At 40.0% G+C, this 22667-nt stretch overlaps 1 pseudogene; it reads right to left on the reverse strand.

Annotated features, from left to right (window-relative positions):
• LOC139039488 (large ribosomal subunit protein eL31-like) lies at window positions 1–427 on the reverse strand (annotated as a pseudogene).
• Window positions 428–22667: the final 22240 nt, after the last annotated feature.

Genomic DNA, 22667 nt, shown 5'->3' on the forward strand with positions numbered 1-22667 from the left:
TCGGACCATCAGCAATTAGTTCTCATCCACATTGACTGTCTGTAGATTTTTGAAGGTGGTGACAGGCATGTAGGTAACCAGAGTGTAGAGTTTATTTGGCGAGTCTTCATCTTCATTACGTTTTCTGGCTAACCGCACACGGATCCGGTATGGGACATTCCTGATTCCTTTGGCCCAGACGGCTTTGTTGAGCCTGGTGTCGATGCGCACGTCCGGACTTCCATCTCCTTCATGGCAAACTTCTGGATTTCTTTGAGTGCCCTAGGGGCACGCTTCTTGGAACCCACTCCATGGATGCGCTTGTGAATGTTGATGGTGTATTCTCTTGTCACCACCTCGTTGATGGCGGACCGGCCCTTCTTCTTCTCGCCTCCCTTCTTTGCGGGAGCCATCCTACAGGGCCGTGGTTGGAAAGGGGGGTTTGTCCTTCTTAAAATGCAGTTTGTGGGCCGTTTCCATCAGAACCTTGCAGTTAACTGTTAAAACTGTGGATTCATAGGTTCCATTCTAAATGGGTTGAATTAGAATCTTTGGTTAAACCCAGAAGTCTGCATTTAAACAAGCAACCTAACCAGTGAAGTGAACCAAAGAACCGAGAAACAGATTTGTAACAAAGATGGCATTACAACCAATAAATAAAAGATACACTATCCAATACATGCCAGAAAGGTTGATTTTCCACATAGAAAAAAATGCAGTTAGATTCCTACCTCATAGTATGAAGAAAAGTAAAGTCCGTGTAATTGGAATATTCAAATGTAGAAAGTAGTACTATTAAAACTTCTGAAGTGAAGTGAAAGTTGCTCAGTCGTGTCCAACTCTTTGCAACCCCATGGACTGTCCATGGAATTCTCCAGGCCAGAATACTAGAGTGGGTAGCTTTTCCCTTCTCCGGGGATCTTCCCAACCCAGGGATCGAACCCAGGTCTCCTGCATTGCAGGATTCTTTACCAGCTGAGCCACAAGGGAAACCCATTAAAACTTCTAGAGAGTGGGAATTCCCTGGAAGTCCAGTGGTTAGGACTCACTGCTTTCACAGACATGGGCTGGGATTCAATCCACAGCCACCCAGTGCAGCCAATAAATAAATATATAAAACATTTAGAGAAAATATAGAAGAATATAATTTTGATATTGGAATGACCTTAAATACATGAAAGATACAAAACATGAAAAAATAATTCTACTAAATTACAATCTAATAATTTTGTGTGACAAAAGATAAAATAAGCAGTCAAGAGAAATACCACAAACTTGGATAGGGTATTTCTAACAAGTGTAACAAATAAGAATTAGTATAAAAAACCTAAGAACTTCTCTAAATCGTTAAGAAAAATAAAAGCAAGCCAAGGGAGGTTTTTAATCATATCCAACTCAGAACAGGACATCTGAAGCAAATACATATATGAAAAGATGTCTAACTGTATGATTATTTAGGGGGAATTCAATTAAAAAGTGAAATATTATTCAAAGGATTCATGAATATGCAGAAAAAATGAATTTTTTAGATAACACTGTTGGCTGGAAAGTATATAGGTACAAACACTCTGGAAATCAAATTGGCAATATCTAATAGCTTTGTGTGTATGCTATCCTAATTATATATATGTCTTGAATTTTTTGTTCATGTGTGCAAAAGAGGTATGTAGAGATACTTACTGCTGTTTTTATATGGGTCAAAAATTGGAATAATGTGAACACTCAATCATTGACAGACTGCATAAATACATTATATCAATAGTATACTCACACATGAGACTACCATACTCCAGTCAAAATGAATGAATTATGTCTTAGTGCATCAATATAGATACAACCTAATGCTGGGTAGACAAGGTACAAATTGATACATATGAAATGATAGCATTTATGGATACAAACATATTGTTAAAGTTGCATGACCCAATTTCCTCTTACAAGAGGTTTTCTTCATATTCTTGCTAACTTGGGAAATTCATTATCTTGTATTTTGATATCAGAATATTCAGGCTAAAATTACTTTGTCATTCATATGGTATTATCACATTCAATCTTTTGTATTTTACAAGCTCTTTTAAAATGAACTGTTAATTTTAGAATAGTTTTAGATTTATTGAGAAATTGTGAAGAGAGTTCCCAAAAACCCCACATCTAGTTTTTCCCATTATTAACATTGATATCTTACATTATTAGTATATCTGCTATAATAATAAAGTTCATATTTTATTCAGATTATCTTAGTTTTTAACTAATACCTTTATTTGTTCTAGAATGCCATTTAGGATACTATGTTAAATTTATTAGTCATGTCCCTTTAGGCTCCTATAGGTTGTAGAGTTTCTCAGACATTTTTCTGTTAATGACTTCGACAGTTTTGAGCTGTACTGGTCAGGTATTTTGTAGGATCCCTCATTGGAGTCTGATATTTTCTTCATGATTAGATTGGGTTTTGGAAAAGAAAAGCATAGAGATAAAGTACCATTCTAATCACATTCTATCAAGAGTGCCTATTATTAACACTACTTATCACCTTAAATGTGATCTCTATCACCTGGTAGAAGTCGTTTGTCAGGTTTCTCAGCTGTAAAGTTGCCTCTCTGTCCCCTCTTTCTGTACTGTACTTTTTGGATGGAAGTCACTATGTGCAGCTCACACTAATCTCCTTTTTAAAAAGAGAAATTGTAGCTCAGAATGATAAAGTAATTTGCCCTACATCATAGAGTTACTTATACCTAGTCCAAGGGCCACAGTAAGAGGCTTACTTCATGTACAGTAATTTAATTTAAAATTAATCAGTGTGATTCAATTAATTTTATTTCACTTATATTTTACATTTAATTTACACATTAAGTTTAAGAGAGTGCGCTTAGCACATGAAAAATATTGTCTCCTTGCCCCCAACAATCCTTCTACTCAAAATATATAGGTTTATTAAGTGACATGTTTTGTGCATGTGCGCATGCACGCACAGACACATACACACAGCTGAACTCAAAATGAATACAGGAAAATTTATACAGGTTGGAAACTGGAAAGGAACTAGTATCAAACAGTAGGAGCTAAAGTTCCATGGGAACCAGAAATTTAAACCAGAAACTTAGTCTGCCCCTAACAATTGCCATCCAGACAGGAAATTCCAGGGTCCTGAATCTTTGAAATATGGTCCAGAAGATAAGAGGTACATGCCCAGATGGGTATATCTTCTTCAACTCCTGGATTCCTTAGCTCTTAAAGATAGACACACAGGATGAAGGACTGAGGGACCCTTTAAAGTGCTAGGTCACACATCAGGGCCATATACCCAGGTCTGAGGGTGTTATTCTTAATAGTCGGGGGACCATACTCCAGGAAAGAGAAACATGATTGCAAAGTGAAGCTAGGGGGTACAAGAAGTGATGATGAACAAAGGAAGCAGTAAAACATAGAACATAATTTTAAAAAATACTTTCCACAGAGTAACAGGCATAACAATATTTGTGTTTGAAAACAGACTAGAAATAAAATACCACATACTAACTTGAAAGCTATGAGGTAGAGGAAGGTACTATGTGCTAAGGTCCTTGTCTTTTTTAGGAGAGAAAAGAGAGATTGATTGGCTTTGTCATCATATTGTAAATGCTTCTTAAAAATCAAGCACAAAATGCATAACTCCCAAACTGAAAAGCAAACAGAAAAGTTTGAGAAATCTATTTAATGAAAGATAGCACCACCCCCACAAAAAAAAAGAGAGAAAAGAAAACCAATAAAAATAAATAGCAAAAAATAAAATATAGAGTAAAATGGTAGAAATTCAAATGTATCAATAATTACAGAAACTAGCTTCAGATTAAATTCACTTTTCTAATAATGGATTAAAAAATCTAGTTTAAAAATAAAATATAAGCTGTGTATAGGCATGCCTTACATAAAATATTATGGAATAATTAAAAATGAGAAGAGAAAATAACACTAAATTATATATAAAAAGTTGATGTAACAATATTAATATTGAATACTATTAATAGAATACTGCAAAAAATTAAGCAGGAATATATATAACAGAAAAAGAAGGAAACATAATGTTAGGAGGTAGCATTAAGGGACAAAAATAAATATCTCAGAAAAGTTGATAGATCAAGGAAGCCAAATTAAGGAACCAGTCCCCATGCTGAATCATGGGAGTAGGAAATAGGCACTCATTTGCCATCAAATTCGGGAACTGTGGTTCAGTTTTCAATTTGCTTTACAGTGTATGCCACATATTTCCCCTGTATTTCTTAAGTACATATTTTCAGTTCTCCAAACTTACCATGTGTTCTCTCGAGCTTCATACAGACTTTTCTCTCCACCCAGCACATCTTTCTCCTCCCCACTCCTTTTCTTGGCTAACTACCTCTGATCTCATTTAACCGTTCTATCCTCTGAGAATATCCTCACTGTGCCAGGGGCTCCCTCACACCTCACATTTCTCCTACAGTGGCTCATGCACACCTGAATTGTGACTGCCTGTTACTTTTCTTTCTCCTCTGCTACGTAGTAAGTGTTCTGAGGCTAAAGCTATACTCTTTTCTCTTACTGCAGTACACTGCCTGGCATGTGATTTGCTTCTTGAGTAAATAAATCAGTGAAGGAATGAGATAAGTAAAAATGAAATCTGATTGCAGCTGGAGAGATTAATTCTACCTAAGGAGACCACTTCAAAGAAGAAGAGAACTTTAAGAAAAAATTTGGAAAGTGAACTCAAGGTTGTTCCAGGTAAAGGGAACAGTGAAAAAAAGGCCTGGAGGATAGAGAGCAGGGAACAGCTGGGAATTTTGAGTAGTGAAATTTAGTGTGAAAGTGCAAGTCACTCAGTCGTGTCCAACTTTTTGTGACCCCATGGACTATACAGTCCATGGAATTCTTCAGGCCAGAATACTGGAGTGAATAGCCTTTTCCTTCTCCAAGGGATCTTCCCAACCCAGGTCTCCTGCATTGCGGGTGGATTTTTTACCAACTGAGCCATAGGGAAGTCCAAGAATACTGGAGTGGGTAGCCTAACCCTTCTCCAGCAGATCTTCCTGACCCAGGAATTGAACTGGGATCTCCTGCATTACCAACTGAGCTATCAGGGAAGCCCTGAAATTTAGGGTAGCTGGAGCATATATGGCAGTGAAGGAGGGAGAATGAGGCTGAAAATTGAGATTGGGATCACCCTATAGAGCCTGGAATGCCATGCTAAGGAGTGTAAACTTGAGTCTTTAGGTGAGATAGATCCATTAAAAATATTTAAACAGAAGAAATGATTGTGGTAGTTATTTGAGCAACTCACCAAATAGTTTCAGTTCTTCCCACTTCTAAGCCTCTATTAGGATTATACTTCCTTGTCTGCCTTTGAAACATGACCACATAACTCACTTTTACCAATGCTAATATATGCCGTGTCTGCAGAAACTGTAAGAGACACTATCTGGTCTGCCATTGAGTCTTGGCCTTAGCTCTTCTAGAAGCATGAACTTTGGTCCTTGAGTGAGAATGACATAAAGAAGACCCCTGGCTATTTGTCTCAGACATCAATAAGGCACAAGGTTTTGTTGTTATAAGACACTGAGATACAATGCTTACTGCTTATTTCTTCTACTATAGGTTCTTTTTTTTCTTTTGCCTAATTTTGTTTCATATCTGACAGATTAGTTGGACTTAAGGCTGGGAGAAAAATTAGGAGACCATTCTGTTATGACATTGGCCGTAGGGAAAGTGATGAATGGGCTGTGAGCACAAGGACAGGGACTGCAAGGATTTTACTCATTTATGAATTTCTGGTGCCTGGCACAGTTCCTAGAACAAAAGAGGAGTAGGGGGAGAATTCTTGTTCTCATGTTTTCATAAGGATTGTTTAGTATTGCCCCAAACTATCTGTCCAAGTCATTTTGACTTGTAAATGTAATCTTGTATTGAAACAGAATCTTGGTCCCATCACTTCATGGCAAATACATGGGGAAACAATGGAAACAGTGACAGATTTTATTTTGGGGGGTTCCAAAATCACTGCAGATGGTGACTGCAGCCATGAAATTAAAAGACACTAGCTCCTTGGAAGAAAAGTTATGACCAGCCTAGACAGCATATTAAAAAGAGAGGCATTACTTTGCCAACAAAGGTCTGTCTAGTCAAAGCTATGGTTTTTCCAGTAGTCGTGTATGGATATGAGAGTTGGACTATAAAGAAAGCTGAGTGCCAAAGAATTGATGCTTTTGAACTGTGGTGTTGGAGAAGACTCTTGAGAGTCCCTTGGACTGCAAGGAGATCCAACCAGTCCATCCTCAAGAAATCAGTCCTGAATATTCATTGGAAGGACTGATGTTGAAGCTGAAGCTCCAATACTATGGCCACCTGATGTGAAGAACTGACTCATTGGAAAAGACCCTGATGCTGGGAAAGACTGAAGGCAGGAGGAGAAGTGGATGACAAAGGATGAGATGCTTGGATGGCATCACCGACTCAATGGACATGAGTTTGAGTAAACTCCAGGAGCTGGCAATGGACAGGCAGGCCTGGAGTGCTGCATTCCATGGGGTCACAAAGAGTCGGACATCACTGAGTGACTGGACTAAACTGAGGTAGATTAAATAAGGATCTTGTGCTGTGTGTTTTGCTTCAGTCCTGTCAGACTCTTTGTGACCCTGTGGACTGTAGCCCACCAGGCTCCTCTGTCCATGGGATTCTCCAGGCAGAGTGCTGGAGTGTTTCCATGCCTTCCTCCAGGGGATCTTCCCCACCCAGGGATTGAACCCTTGTCTCTTATGTCTTTGAGAGTATCCTAGATTTAGGATAGGCTATGAATCCAATGGCTGGTACCCTTCTAAGAGAAAGGGGAGGGAGGGTTGGGGCGGGGGGAAGCCTTGTGAAGATGGACGCAGAGACTTAGAGTTATGCAATTACTAGTGGAGGAATGCAAAGGACGCCAAAAATCATCAACAAATAGAAAATAGGTAAGGAATGGATTCTCTTATCAGAGTCTCCAGAAGGTACCAGTGCTGCTGACACTTTAATTTTGGATTTCTGGCCTCTAGAACTCTGAGTGTACATTTCTGTTTGTCGTTTTTGTAAAACTTGTAGGTTTATTTCACTGGGCGGGGTGCGGGCGAGTCAGAACTTCTGCTTGCGGGTCATCCTCCTCCTGAGCGCATTCCCCGGCCTGGCGTGGGCCTCGTGAGCAGAGTGGGGTCGCCTCCTGCGCAGGCGCCCTGGTCTTCACTCCGCGCTCGCACCTGTGCGACCAGCCGCTCTGCGCCCCCGCCCTGCGCGCCACCTCCGTCCCGCGACCTGCTTCGAGAGCATTCCTGAGTGCCGGCTCCTCGCCTTTGTTCTCTTTCCGTTCCCTGTGAATCACCATGGCCGGGGAGAAGAGGTCCTTCTCACCAAGGAGAAGCGTTGCTGAGGAGGGAGGTGAGGCGCCGGAGGAGTTTCTGGCGCTGGGGCTGATCCCCGGGCCTGGGGTGTGGAGCCTGGAGGTCCGGTCTTGTCGGGGTCGTGGTGTCACGCCTTGGCCAGGAACTGAGAGGCCGAAGGGGTAAGGAAACAGATGCGGAACTTGAAGCGTGGAAATAGGTGGGGAACTTGGGGCGCGCCTTGAAGGTAGTGGCCCTTGTGGTAGGTGTTGGGCCCGAAAATGGCCACCTCACAGCTATACAGGTGTACCTGGACCTCCCTCGTCTCCTCCTGCAGCCCCTTGAGCCGGGCAACCCGCGGCTGGGTCTTAAGGCGAACACAGGGCTTAGGGTCAGGGCGTGTGGGGGCCCTGGGGCCAGCGGAGCTGGGGCTTGGGCTTGAGGAGTGCCCGAGCCAGAGCTGGGCCTGGGCATGCTCCTTCTGGCTGCCCCCCCGACCTGAGCGCCTGGCTTGCTCTGGCACTGCGCCACTGGCTCACCTGCGTCTGGTTGCCAGATATACTGTTGTTTGAAGTCACTAAATCGGTGATAATTTTTAATAGTAGCCTTAGAAAATTAGTATCAAACTTATGCTCCACTTCTCAACAGCGTTGGAATAACATTTTCAGTTACATTCTCTTTCTACATCCCATGCTTCACCCTCCGCACAGGAGTAAGTGGTTAACCTGATTTGTGAGGTTGGGGAGTTCACTTGTTTCACCTCATGCTCTTCCAGGCTTTTTTAGGCTAGCCTGTGGGATGTGTATGTTCTCTTATTCATCTCTACCATTAATTAAGCAAACCTGATCGATGATGATCTGAACCTGTTTGTAGAAGATCGCTAGGCATGAAAAAAGTGAAAATCGCTCAGTTGTGTCCGACTCTCTGTGAGTCTATGGACTGTAGCCCGCCAGGCTCCTCTGTCCATGGAATTCTCCAGGGAAAAATACTAGAGTAGGTTGACATGCCCTGCCACAGCAGATATTCTTGACCCAGGAATTGGACCCTGGGTTTTCTGCACTGCAGTCAGATTCTTTACTGTCTGAGCCACTAAAAGGCAATATACAGTTCTCCGTGTAGTTGGCTAGTTAGGCACATGTATGCTTTGAGGCTGCTGCTTCAGATGATTTGCACGATTGGATGTGTGGTTCGGCCCTGAGGGCTTGAGAAACTGGAGGTCTTAAAGATGAAGGTTCTGTATTTGTACTGTGCAACAAATTACTTTAAACTCTTACTGAGGTTTACTTGTTACTCAGCCATGATGAAAAAGATAATATTTAATCAACTTTAGGATTCCATCGATTGCAAGACTTACGACTGTCTTATGTACTACCAAGAAAGAAGAAAACTGCATATGAATCAGCCCAGAAGCCAATTATTGCTTTGAAATGTCTCTCAGCTTTTCTGAGAGTCTGGCAATTTCTCTTGCCTCCGGTGGCATCCACTGACTTGTGATAGTAAGTTCTTTGTATATATCTCAGTAATGAAATATAACATTATTTACTTGCAAACATCTTTTTTTCTCAGTTCCTATGAAGTATCTAGTTATTCCCTTATAAGAAAATTTGACAGTGTGGTCATTCTTCCTAAAAGGAATATTTTCTGTTCAGTTTCCATGTCTTTCTACATACACAGTAGACTTTGTTTCACTCATATCAAATGTATATCCTTCTGCTGTGTTTCTGTGCCTTTCTGCATTCTCCAAACATTTTGTTTAAATGCTGAATCATAGCAAAAGATTTTTGAAAATGTTTAACAACAGTTAAATTCAGCACTGTAGTGCCAGATTGCACAAAGCTCAGTAGAGGTGATGACATTCATATGAACAGCTATGACCAATGAGGCATATACCAGCAATGACAGCTCAGTCATGGTGCTGCCTGGCTGGTAGGGATTGTAAATGCAACACTTTGGGTTGTAAGAAAATTCAATTTCAGTGTATTAGATTTGGAAAAAACAAAGTGTGCCTTAGAATTGCTGAAATATGTAAATTAAGTTTTTTTATAGAAATAGGTAATCAAAATCTACAAATAAACTTTGAACTTAATTATATCCACTTTTTTTTTCCTGCAGTAGGGAACTAGAAGTAGATAAACCTATAATTGATTAAATCAGTGTTTCAGTATTGTATTTTATTTGAAAATGACCTAGATAATCAGTGAATTTCTATCAGTTCACTTGATAGAACTCTACCAAGTGAAACTCTACCAAGTTCCACCTTGGTGAAACTCTAAGGTTCCAAGTTACCAGAAAACTTTAGAAACTGTTTTTAAGTAAGCATATTTTATAAAATCTCATCACTGTTAAAAAATTCATTTATAAACTTTTACTCCACTTACATCTGTTGATTTACCTGTTTCTAACAGTTATGTTTAGATTAGTCATGAAAATTCCACTAGATGATAAAGAGCTAACTATTATCTTGCTGGCAAATTTTTAACAGAGATAGTGAAATGCACTCAGTTGTGTCCAACTCTTTGCGACTCCATGGACTATACAGTTCATGGAGTTTTCCAGGGCAGTATACTGGAGTGGGTAGCCTTTCCCTTCTCCAGGGGATCTTCCCAACCCAGGGATTGAACCCAGGGTCCTGCATTGCAGGCAGATTCTTCACCAGCTCAGCCACAAGGGAAGCCCTTAACAGAGATAACTGATTTGTAAATGCAGGAATAATAAAAGTTACATGTCTGCATTAAATTTAATGCTGGTAATTCTGAAGACATGCCTGTTTTAATCAAACCAGCAAATTTAAACTAGCTTATATTTACTGAAGATTATCCTAAGTCATGAGGAGGGCATAGCAACCCTCTCCAGTATTCTTGCCTGGAGAATCCCATGGACAAAGGAGCCTGGTGGGCTCCCATAGGGTTGCAAAGAGTCAGACATGACTGAAGCGACTTAGCATGCACACACGTATGCATGAATGCCAAGCACGGAAAACAGGCATCTCATACTCAAAAGACTGATGGCTTTCAGGCAAGGGTTTTTAAAGTTATCATTAGGAGTAAGGGTTGAAACGTGTGTGATCAACTCATGGACATTCTTCTGGTTGGTTGGTAGTGAGGTTTCAGGTGATATTTCAGAAATCTTAATCATCAGCCTTCTGGTTTCAGCCAGTCTAGGGTCTGTGTACTTGTGGTCAGCATGTAGTCACCATCCTCCATCTGCATGGGGGCTTAGTTTCTGCAAAATTACTCAAAAATATGTGTCAGGCTTAAGTATATCCCTTGAGGAGGAAGTAAGTGTCCTACGACTCTGTTTTATTGCTGAACTGTTGTTTAAGCTTATCATTACTTTTCTTGCTTGACTGCTTTTCCTTTGTTTCTGCATTCCCTCACTTTTTAAATCATTAGCTGTTTGAATTTGCTCTTTGGAACTCACGGAAGGCCAGATATGAAGCTGGGGGCATGGAGGAGCTTTCCTTGGAAGGGCTCTGCAGAGTCCTGCTTGGTTTCAGTCTGATTTCTAAGTCAGACCCAGACTGGAAAAAGAAATAATCAAAGTTTAAAAGCTCATAATGCAGAAAGTGTGGAGTTAGGAACTGAGAAGGACTTACATAACAAGTCCAGAGGCAGCGAGAAAGCAGTGAGCTGAAGGGCTCAACAAATGTCTTCACCTCATTGTCAATACCTAGACACTATGGGTTGGGGAGCTTCTTTAGTCCCCTTTTCTGACATCAGCACTGTTATAAGATAAACTGAAGCATATTAAAAATTTTAAGAGTTTATTTGAAAAAATATTTAAATCAAGCAGGGCCAAACCAGAAGTGGCTAGAAGTGCTCCACTGACAGGATCTGGGGAGAGGCTTTCATAGAGAAAATGTGGAAACAAAGTAAGGAGTTTATTGATTGACTGTAACTTAAAGCCTGTTGACGATTTGTGATTTGTTGTCTTTAGCATTTTGATCTTGTAAACTTAAGGCAAATATAGGCTTAGATTTTGGTTTGCTTGTGTAGCACACCACAGCATTAGCGCCACCTTGGCCTAATGGTCTTCTTGTTAAATGAATTTAATAGCAGGCATGGTTCTAAATGCTGTAGGCATTCTTTATTGTCTGTTCTCCATTTACAAGAACAACCCCTCTCCCCATCTTTATATTCTGTCTTCCTTTAGTCACACACCTGTCATTTCATTTTGCTTTGCTTCATTTTTGTCTCTTGCTGGGTCAGGGTTGGTTGGTTCTATGGAAATGGCTAGTGCCTGATTTCCCACACTTTAGAGCTCTGGCGTGAGTTAAATCTACAGATGTTTCTGAGTGGTGACAACCGCCATGGGTACATTTATTTGAGAACTGGGTAAACTGAGTAATGCCAGCTTAAAGGGAATCCTAGAAATTTGCTTTTATGTAGATCAGACATTTGAACCCAGTGAAGAATGGTTCCCACTTTTTCTAGCTCTTAAAAATCCTGTAAGGCTCAAATTTCACTTGTGCAATCTGAGAACATTTTTGCTCTCATCTGGTGGGACTGGGGTTGGGGGAGTGGAAGTCAGTTGTTCAAAAGGAGGCTCTTTTTGTTCATCCTGACTCTCAAATCTGTTTCATAGGAAATTTTCCATACGGATTCTAGAAAGAGAAACAAATGGCTTAGGCAGAGAGCAACATTTGCTTTATTAAACATTCCAGTGGCTGGGTATGTGGCCAGCAGGACAGCCAAACCTAAGCAATTTCAAGGAGTATAGCTCTTTTTAAAATTGGAGCCCTATGTCTGGACACAGTGCTAATTGTTTGGCATCAGCCACTTGATATACAGTCCTGTGGGGACGTCAGTGTTTTCTTTTGACAAATTCAGGCTAACTTCTAGCATTTATTCAAGAAGGTTACAACTAGAAAAAATTGTGTAACAGAGCTTGAGAAAGTGATCATGGGCCACAGCCTCTCCTTTCACTCTATATTGTGTCCTCTTCCTTGCTTCTGTAGTTATCAGATGCTAAATACTTGAATTTTCTTGGGTTCTCTTTTTTTAGGAAGGGCAGAGTATAACCAGGGAAAGCATGTATATATCAGAATGCTGTAGTCTAAACAGCTGGCATGGGAAACAGGCATGGACATGGAGGCTGCTGGTAACTTGAACAAAGCCCAAACATGCCTGAGGTTAACTTGATTTAAAGGAATCAACAGAACCTGGAAAACAACCAAAATGTGAAACCTTTGTTTGGAAAGTTTGGCAGGCTAGCCAGATCTAAATAAAGCTCTTCCATCAGGATTTCAAAACAAAACATTGAAAAAAACAGAGGATGCCTCTTATCTTTCCTTGCTACTGGCCAGGTTTTGAGTTCAATGACAGGACTAGTGTGTTGGATGTGGAAAAATATGCAGTCAATTTCTTTGAGCAGTTCAAGAATCTGTCCCATCCTGAACATATGACCTTTCAAGGTAGAATTTATTTCCGTTGGCCTAAGACAAAAGTTAGTTAGTTAATATCTCATGTTTTCATTGTGCTTCAGTAGTTGCAGGGCTTACTGTAAGTTGGGACAGTGTCAAGTTGACACAGGAAGCTTGACTTAGAAATGTCATTCTGAATGTGTGCCTGCGCTCCTACCATTCCTAGATGCCATCTCTGGCTCAACCACCAAGAAACATTCTCAGTCTCCTCCTTTGTGCAATGGTAATACTAAAAATACTGATTAAAAAAAGTCAAGTGGAAAACCACATGTAAATGTAAATTATGAAGGTTTCAGGACTCTGTAGTGTCTGTGCGTGAAACACTATCATCTTCCACACACAAATTCATCTATTCAGTCATCAAACAATATTTATGGCCCCAGAATACACATGGTAGGCACTCAGTTTGTTGAGTGAAAGAATGTTTTGTGACCAAGCATCATGATGTTCCTTTATAGCAGGGGTTGGCAAACTATAGCCCAAGGCCTCTTTTGCCAAATGAAGTTTTATTGGAATACAGCTACACTCAGTGTTGACTATGGTTGCTTTTTGGCTATTACAGAAGAGGTGAGTGGTTGTGACAGAGGCCATCTGGCCTGCAAAGTCCCATATATTTACTAGGTGGCCTTTTACAGAGAAAATGTCCTGATTACTGCTCTACTGCTAAACTTTTCTACCTTCCCCTAAATAGTGTATCCATGAATATTCCTGGAGCTCTATTTCTCAAAGTATGTTCCAAGGAACACTAATTCAGTGAACTGTTCCTGGTTTAGGAAGTTCAGAAAATAGAAATTTATAATGTATGTTGTTAAGTCTGATAACTGAAAAAACCTGTATAGTTTTGATTCACTATATTTTTTGATTCACTATATTTGATTTATATATTTTAAATTCATTTGACCTTATTAATCTTTTTTCTCACCAATTAATGTTTTATAGAAGGAAGTCACCACACAGACACCTTAGGAAATGCTGATGAACAGAATTCATTTTGCATGGTAATTGTAGTAAATTGGAAGCGACTGCCCAGTGCATTGCATTGAGAAAGGGTCATGAGGTACTGCTAAGGCACAGTGGGGAAGAATACAGCAATTAATTACCTAGATCAACTATGGTGTGTATGCTGAGCATTTGCTAATACTTGTTTATACTCTACAGAAATTATACTTATGGTCTTTACAGTTTTTATACTGGTTCCAATTGCATGAGATGTGACTTCAAGGATGCTTTTCTTGTGTAACTTATAACTTAGTTATGAAGAAATTTCATGAGGAATTATAGTGAGAGTACTTTTCTTATCTTCCAAGAGAACTGCTCATAAAATTAAATTTGATGGGTCGTATAGATGCAAAGTTGATTATTATACATTATTCTGCTTCTGATATTCCCATTTCACTTGTGTTACCTTTTGTAGTTGTTCTCTAGTCCTAATATTATGTTCTTTTCCCATCTTTATTCTCTTTGCCTTCAGATTTTAAAGTTCCTATTGATATATGCTCAAGCTTAGAGGTTTTTTTCCTCAGACATGTCCAGTCAACTAATGAGCTTTTGAAGGCATTTTCCATTTCTGTTACAGTGTTTCTGATTGTTAGCATTCATTTTTGATTCTTTCTTATAATTTGCATCTCTCTGCTTATATTACACATTTATTCTTGCATGTTGTCAATTTTTTCCATTAGACTTGTTGGCATATTGATCATGATTGCTTTAAATTCCCTGTCTCATGATAATGGGTCTGTAATAAGTCTCATTCCTGCCATATCTGAGTATGGTTCTGATGCTTATTCTAGCTCTTCAAACTAATTTTTGCCTTTTAGTATGCCTTATGCTTTGTTGTTGTTGAAAGTCAATCATGATGGATTGGGTAAAAGGAATTCCAGTTAATAGGACTTTAGTGATGTAGTGGTAAAGTGCTGGGGGAAGGGGACGTGTTTTCTAGTCCCATGATTAAGTCTCAGATAATCACAATGGTGTGATCACTCACCTAAAGCCAGACATCCTGGAATGTGAAGTCAAGTGGGCCTTTCTTAGGAAATGTCACTGTGAACAAAGCTAGTGCAGGTGATGGAATTCCAGTTGAGCTATTTCAAGTCCTAAACGATGATGCTGTGAAAATGCTGCACTCAATATGCCAGCAAATTTGGAAAACTCACCAGTGGCCACAGGACTGGAAAAGGTCAGTTTTCATTCCAATCCCAAAGAAAGGCAATGCCAAAGAATGCTCAAACTACCACACAATTGCCCTTATCTCACATACTAGGAAAGTAATGCTCAAAATTCTCCAAGCCAGGCTTCAACAGTATATGAACCATGAACTTCCAGATGTTCAAGCTGGATTTAGAAAAGGCAGAGGAACCAGAGATCAAATTGCCAACATCCTTTGGATCATTGAAAAAGTGAGAGAGTTCCAGAAAAACATCTACTTCTGCTTCATTGACTATGCCAAAGCCTTTGACTGTGAGGATCACAATAAACTATCGAAAATTCTTCGAGAGATGGGAATATCAGACCACCTATCACCCTGCTTATTTAACTTATATGCAGAATATATCATGAGAAATGCTGGACTGGATGAAGCACAAGCTAGAATAAAGATTGCTGGGAGAAATATCAATAACCTCAGATATGCAGATAACACCATCTTTATGGCAGAAAGTGAAGAGGAACTGAAGAGCCTCTTGATGAAAGTGAAAGAGGAGAGTGAAAAAGTTGGCTTAAAACTCAACATTCAAAATCTAAAATCATGGCATCCAGTCCCATCACTTTGTAGCAAATAGATGGGGAAACAATGGAAATGGTGACAGACTTTATTTTTGGGGGCTCCAAAATCGCTGCAGATGGTGACTGCAGCCATGAAGTTAAAAGATGCTTGCTCCTTGGAAGAAAAGTCATGACCAACCTAGACAGCATATTAAAAAGCAGAGACATTATTTTGCCCACAAAGGTCTGTCTAGTCAAAGCTATGGTTTTTCCAGTAGTCACGTATGGATGTGAGAGTTGGACCATAAAGAAGGCTGAGCACCGAGGAATTGATGCATTTGAACTGTGATACTGGAAGACTCTTGAGAGTCCCTTGGATTGCAAGGCGATCCAACCAGTACATCCTCAAGGAAATCAGTCCTGGGTGTTTATTGGAAGGACTAATGCTGAAGGTGAAACTTCAATACTTTGGCCACCTGATGCAAAGAACTGACTCATTGGAAAAGACCTTGATGCTGGGAAAGACTGAAGGTGGGAGGAGAAGGGCACGACAGAGGATGAGATGGTTAGATGGGATCACTGACTCAATGGACTTGAGTTTGAAGAGCTTCGGGAGTTGATGATGGACAGGGAGGCCTGGAATGTTGCAGTCCATGGGGTTTCAAAGAGTCGGACATGATTGAGTGACTGAACTGAACTGAACTGATTAAGTCTCAGTCTTTTAGTGAGCCTGTGTCTCTGGGCTGTGAACTTCACAAGTGTTTCTCAGTCCCAAGCTTTACACCATGGGTGGGACAGGATGGCCAGAGTAGGCTGGAGTTGAGTATTCCCTTCTCCCAACTGGTTAGATTCTGATTAAATCTCATCAAATTAGGCTTTCGTCAAATAGTGTCTTTTAAGGGCTGACCTTGTTAAGAAAAAAATTCTCTAGGCTATTTCAGAATGATTCCTTTTCCCTTCCATGGAAACATGAAACACTTTTCCCCCCAGAATTCACCATGAGAACCTGGTAGGTAGAACTCACAAAAGTGTCAGGGGCTCCTGATGACTGAGTCCCCTTGGAGGTTTAGCTTTCAGACTTACCTACAGTGAACGTCCAGCAGTTTTTCAGGTACAGCTTAGGTTTTCCAACTGTGCTCTTGGTTCCTGTGGGGGGTTTTGCTCTGGTAAGTTGTGATTCTTTGTATCCACCTGTCTGTCTGTCCAATTTGGGGGCAGCAGTTTGCCCTATGACCTCACTTCTCTGATAAATCTGAGAAGAATTGTTGATGTTCACTTTGTTTAGCATTTTACTTGTTGTTAGGATGGTATGGAAACTTTCAAACATCACCTGCTGGACCAGAGACTGAAAGTCTGCCTCATTCTGTATGCTTTCCTGGATCCTAAAAGGATAACAAAGCGGATTCCTTGTCATACCTTGTATATCAAGAAGCCATTATGGATTTACTTTTTTAAGTTCCACTTTTGGTTGAAAATACAGCAGTTTTAAAAAAGAGAAAATGAAAATAATAGATATACTAATAAAAAAGGATAACATTTCCCTGTACTAGAAGCACAACAGAACAACAAAGCTATACTTGGGTTGAACCATGCTGCAGTATGTCTGAAAGCAGGCAGAAGCTTCTTGAAATGAGGCCCTTGAACAGGGTTCTCCTGGTTAAGAAAGGGAGCTGGAGAGCTCCTCGGGGCTGTTACTTTTATGAACTTAGTGCCTGGGAAATAGAGATTCTATACATATTCACAATGTGATAATGAGGCGAGCCCTGCACAGTAGTAAATCTTCAATATCTGCAATACCATCAGGGTCATGGGGAAGAGAGGCAGTTGCAGGGTGCCTCTAGACCTGGGAGACTGGCTGGAAAGGAAGGGGGAAAAGACATTTGACCAAAATGAGCTTGAACTACAAACTCTAAAACGTATGAAGAAATCTAGTCTTAAAAGGACAGCCAATAATTTGAGACAAATTCATTTTAAGTACAATTAAAAATAATAGATTATTATGAAAAAAAGTCTTTAGATACATGTATTTGGGATCCTCAGACTGGTAAATGAAGGAAAAACTTTCATAAAAAGAATAAGAAACAAAAACAGACAGAAAATGAAACAAAAAGATACATATGAATTATAAATCTTGTACATGACAAATAAAAGCAGTGGAATAAGACACGCAGTGTATTCTAGACTGATATGGTTGAAGGAAGTGATAGTGCTCCGGATGGTTATATTAGAAATTCCGCAAGAATGCAGCACAAAGACAGTAAGATTAAAAAAATGTGGAAAAGGAGGGAAGAGACTTTTGAAGACACAGATTGAAAGGCTTCAGCATACATCCAACAAGAAGTTCAAAAGAAAAACAGGATGGTGACAAATTACTCAGAGTAACTGAAGACATTTTAGAGTTAAAGAAATTCACAAATCTTCATGTTTTAAAGAACATGAAGAACAATGAAAAAAAAATAGAAATAAGTGCACATGTAGATGCAAGATGGTAACACTGCAGACTCCAAGCATAAAGAGAAGTCTTAAAAACCACAGGAGAAAAAAACAGAATTCCTGTTAATGAATACCTATAGATGAATAACAAACTTCTCATCTGCGGCAGATGCCAGATTACAGCAGATGTTTTCAAGGTGCTGATAGCAGATAACTGCTATCTAAATCCAGATAAACTATGACTCAAAAATTAGGACCTTATAAAGACAGTTTCAAACATCATTATAAAAATTTACCACTTAAAACCCTCAATGAGAGAACCATGAACACATATCCAAGGATCAAGATGCAAAAGAAGAGAAACTGATAGTCTTAGAATGCTGTTGTGTTTAATTAACCATTGACATTATTGATACACACACACACATACACTCAAACTTCTAGATAAGAATACCGAAAGTGGAGCAGAAGTGGTAGTCCATGTCTTCTCATTATGTAGGAAAAGAAGACTTTGGTAATTTAGGAGTTGGATAGAGATGGTAAGTGATTCTAGGCCAGTGTTTCTCAAACTTTGGTATCTGTCAGAATCACTTGGTGCACATAAGTTGTGGGTCCCATCCCCAGAGCTTATGATTCTTTAAGTCTGTGTTGGAACCTGAGAATTTGCATCCCTAGTAATTACCAAGTGATGCCGATGCTGCTGGCCTGGGGTCCACATCTTGAGAACCAATCCTCCAGACTTAATTAGAAAAATATTGTCACTGACTCTGTAGATCAAAAAATTGAATGACTGGTAATAGAATAGAAACTTTGTATAACACAAGTTAAAATGATATAACTAAGCCCATTGACATAAAGACAGTCTTTGCAACACATAAAACTGAAAAAGACTTTATGTCCAGTCTATATTAAGAATTTTTGCAAAAAAAAAGAAAAAATTTGAGAACATTTGCAAAGCATACGAAGGCAGTTCACACAGAAGGAAATCAGCATGGCTAAGTAAGCAAATGAAAAGTGCTTAGTCTCACCACTAACCAGGAAATACAAATTAATCCAGGATTTGTATCCAACAGATAGGTGAAAACTTAAAAGTCTGATGATTCTAAGTGTGAGTGGGGAAAGTAAAGAAACAGAACGGAAATCTGAGCTACAGATGGTGAGAGAGTGAATTGTTGCAATCCACAGAGAACAATTTGACTATATTTTGTAAGGGTTATAATCCTCACGTTATATCAAAATAAAGATACATTTTCTATTACCTGGCACTTCTGCTTACACGGAACCCAGAACTCTTGCATGTGTGTACAGAGGTATGTGAATGAATGTTATGGCAATATTGCTTTGCCAGGGAAGGAGGAAGGGAGACACAGCAGGCTTCTGCTCTTGAAAACTGTGTGTCCCAAGCAAAGATTTGGTGAGGAGTTTTAATAGCAATAGTTCAAGAGTGGGGTTGCTGTTAAGATTAGGGTCTGTGTAGGGCCTGCACTCCTTTAATCTGGTTTTAGATCAGGTAATCTCTTGATAAGCTACTCTGATCCTGCAATCTAGCCTCAGATAGACTTCTCTAGAATGAAGAATGCTACAAATATTCCATTGGGAGTTTTAGTTCTATAAAGAGCTTAAAGGATATTTTTATGTGCATCCCCTGAGGTGGAACCAGGACCCTGCCCCAAGGCTGCCCTATTGTTGTTCAGTGTCTCTGTGTGACCCCAGGGACTGCAGCACACCAGGATTCCTTGTCCTTCACCATCTCTCAAGAGTTTACTCAAACTCATGTCCATTGCGTTGGTGATACCATCCAGCCATCTCGTCCTCTGTTGTCCCCTTCTCCTCCTGCCTTCAATCTTTTCCGGCATCAGAGTCTTTTCCAATGAGTCAGCTCTTTGTATCAGGTGGCCAAAGTATTGGAGCTTCAGCATCAGTCCTTCCAATGAGTATTCAGGGTTGATTTCCTTTAGGATTGACTGGTTTGATCTCCTTGGAGTCCAAGGGACCCTCAAGAATCTTCTTTAGCATCACAGTTTGAAAGCGTCAATTCTTTGGCACCATTCTGTTTCTTAACTTTCCCCACTCACACTTAGAATTATCAGACTTTTACATTTTTGCTTATCTGTTGGATACAAATCCTATTTTTTGGTTACTTCTTCTTTACCTCTGTGTTCTCTTCCTTCCCTGATTAGCAGCAGTTTGAACCTGTGCTTTGTAACCCAGGGAAGGTTGTGGAGGCTGGAATCTGTTTCTGATAAACAAGAAATAGGGGACACGGAAAAGTGTCCATGCCCAAGAGCTCCACAGGGTCCTGCCTGGTTTCAGAGAGACCAAGAGAAGTTCTCTCTGGAGAAAGTGGTACCTGAACCAAGTATTAATGTGGTTTCCAACTCTTAATCTCTTTGACTTTTTGTTTTCCCCTCTCTTCGTTTTTGGTGTTTGTTTTCTGTCCTCCTTCCTTGACCCTTTATTATTTTCTCATTCTCCTCACTCTCTCTCTATATTTGTGGCCTTGACTGCCAGCTGTATCCTGTCTAGATCTGTTTCTTAAACTTCTAGATATATTGCACACTCTTTCCCCCTGCCAGCTTTATTGAGATATCATGGACATGTAACATTGTGTAAGTTTAAGGTGTACAATGTGATGACCTGATACTGGTATACATTTAAAAATATTTGCTGAATCATTCTTAAACACTTCTTCTAGTCTGGAAGTTTCACAGGCAATTCAATCTAAGACACTTAAAATGGATACTTTTTTAACTCCTTTAACTATATCCTTCCTCTAATGCTTCCTATCAGTGGATGCCATTATAATCTGTCTATATACCTAAGCTAAGCATTTAAGAGTTCATTCTACTGTGTCTATTTGGTCGCCAAGAGTTACTGATTTTGCTACTTCATATCTTTTGTAGCTGTCTACTGCTTGAAATCCATTGCTATTACCTTAGCTTGGGCCCTCCTCATTTTCTGCCTGTTGCATTCACCTACAAACAGGTCTCTCCATTTTCAGCCTTTCTTCTCTTTAAAGATTTAAAGATCTTTTCCTTATCACTACTACAGTGACCTCTCAAAGCACAAAGCTGGCCTCTTTACTCTTCTGATTAAGGCCCTTTGATCCCTATGGACATATGAACTGGTTGACCTGGCTCCTGAAAGAGGCATCATCTCTGGAATTCCCTCTGCTTGTTCATAATTTGCAACAAATTGAACTACATATGGTTTCCTGAATGGACCAGTCTCTCTCCTGCTTTGGTGCTTATGCATATGCTGTTCCCTCTGCCCGGGACTTCTTTGTCCTCTTTCTCAACTGACTATACCTCAGTCAACCAGTTATTACTTCCAAACTGCAAAAATTCTTCCCTGTGTCCTTCCCCAGTTTGGCTTCCTCTGACCCATAGGCTCTGTACCATTGTAGAATTTTTGGATCTAGCATTTATCACACCATGTATTTATTACCAGGTGTTCTGTCTGTATCTTTACTTGGTCTGTGAGGTCCCTGAGGCTAATGACTGTGTTTTTGTTCTCCGTGGCCTTGGATCCTAGGGTAGTTCCTGGCACATAGGCATAGGACATGTACTCAGCAAATGTGTATGGAATGAATAAGTGGATCCAGCTTTCCCAAAGAACTTTCCCCATGGCCATCATGGTGCTGAATGCTTCACACTGTTTATTATAAAAACAAAATAAGGAAGTAATAGAAATAAGATAAAAAATTTCTCAAGAAAGCTAGAAATAAATGTTAAACAAATGAATCTTGAATAGGGTTTTTAAAACAGTCAAAACTGACATGTAAAGCAAAGCCACACAGAAAAATTCCTTCCAGGCAAAGTGGCATAAAGGATCACAATATGTTTTTAAGGATCAGTTATAAAGTAGCAACATAGTGAAACAAGTTCAGAAATAGCGAGTTTGAAATTTACTTAATGGCATATGTTGTAAGAAAGTCAGAGGTGAAGCTTCTCAAAGACTGGAAAGATGCCCTTAATAATAACTCCCAGGTGGTCCAGTGGTAATAAAGAATCTGCCTACCAATGCAGAAGACACAGGAGATGTGGGTTCAACCCCTGGGTCTGGACCCCTGGGTTGGGAAGATCCCCTGGAGTAGGAAATGGCAACCCACTCCAGTATTCTTGCCTGGAAAATTCCATGGACAGAGGAGCCTGGCAGGCTATAGTCAATGGGGTCACAAAGAGTTGGACATGACTGAGTGGCTGAGCACATTTAATATTAATAATAATTTTAACTAACCTTAATGAGCATTATGGGTGCCAGATATCATACTGAGTATGTTACATTCATATTCTCAGTTAACATTTACATAACAGTATGAAGACTATATAGTTATTATGCCCAGGTTACTGATGAGAAAAACCAAGGCCTTTTTAATAAGCCAAATCTGCTGGATCCAACCCTAATGCTTTCTGCCTCCCAAGAAGGAGGTCTACTGCCTTGACAACAGACCTTGGCTCTCTAGGTGATGCACAGACAGGGCTTGTCCTCCATGGGGCCACACCAGCCACGACGTATTTCCCTCCTGTCCTCTTGGTTGCCTTTTGCACATTTCCCTAGTAGGGAGTCTCTGAGGAAAGGAATTCACAAGGTCACATGTAAATGGACCAGAGGCTATGGAGGGGAGTAAACATTTTTACTTAATACCACCTCCCATGGGAAGTTTCCCTGTGAGGTCTGTGGGGAGGATTGTTGAGAATGAGCTTCCCCTTCCAAATGGGGAAGTGGTAGGGTCAAGAGCCAAGATAGTTTGTCCAAAGTCCCCAAAGAAGTCAGGACTAAAG

Source organism: Odocoileus virginianus, chromosome 18, assembly GCF_023699985.2.
Source record: "Odocoileus virginianus isolate 20LAN1187 ecotype Illinois chromosome 18, Ovbor_1.2, whole genome shotgun sequence".
Lineage (NCBI taxonomy): Eukaryota > Metazoa > Chordata > Mammalia > Artiodactyla > Cervidae > Odocoileus > Odocoileus virginianus.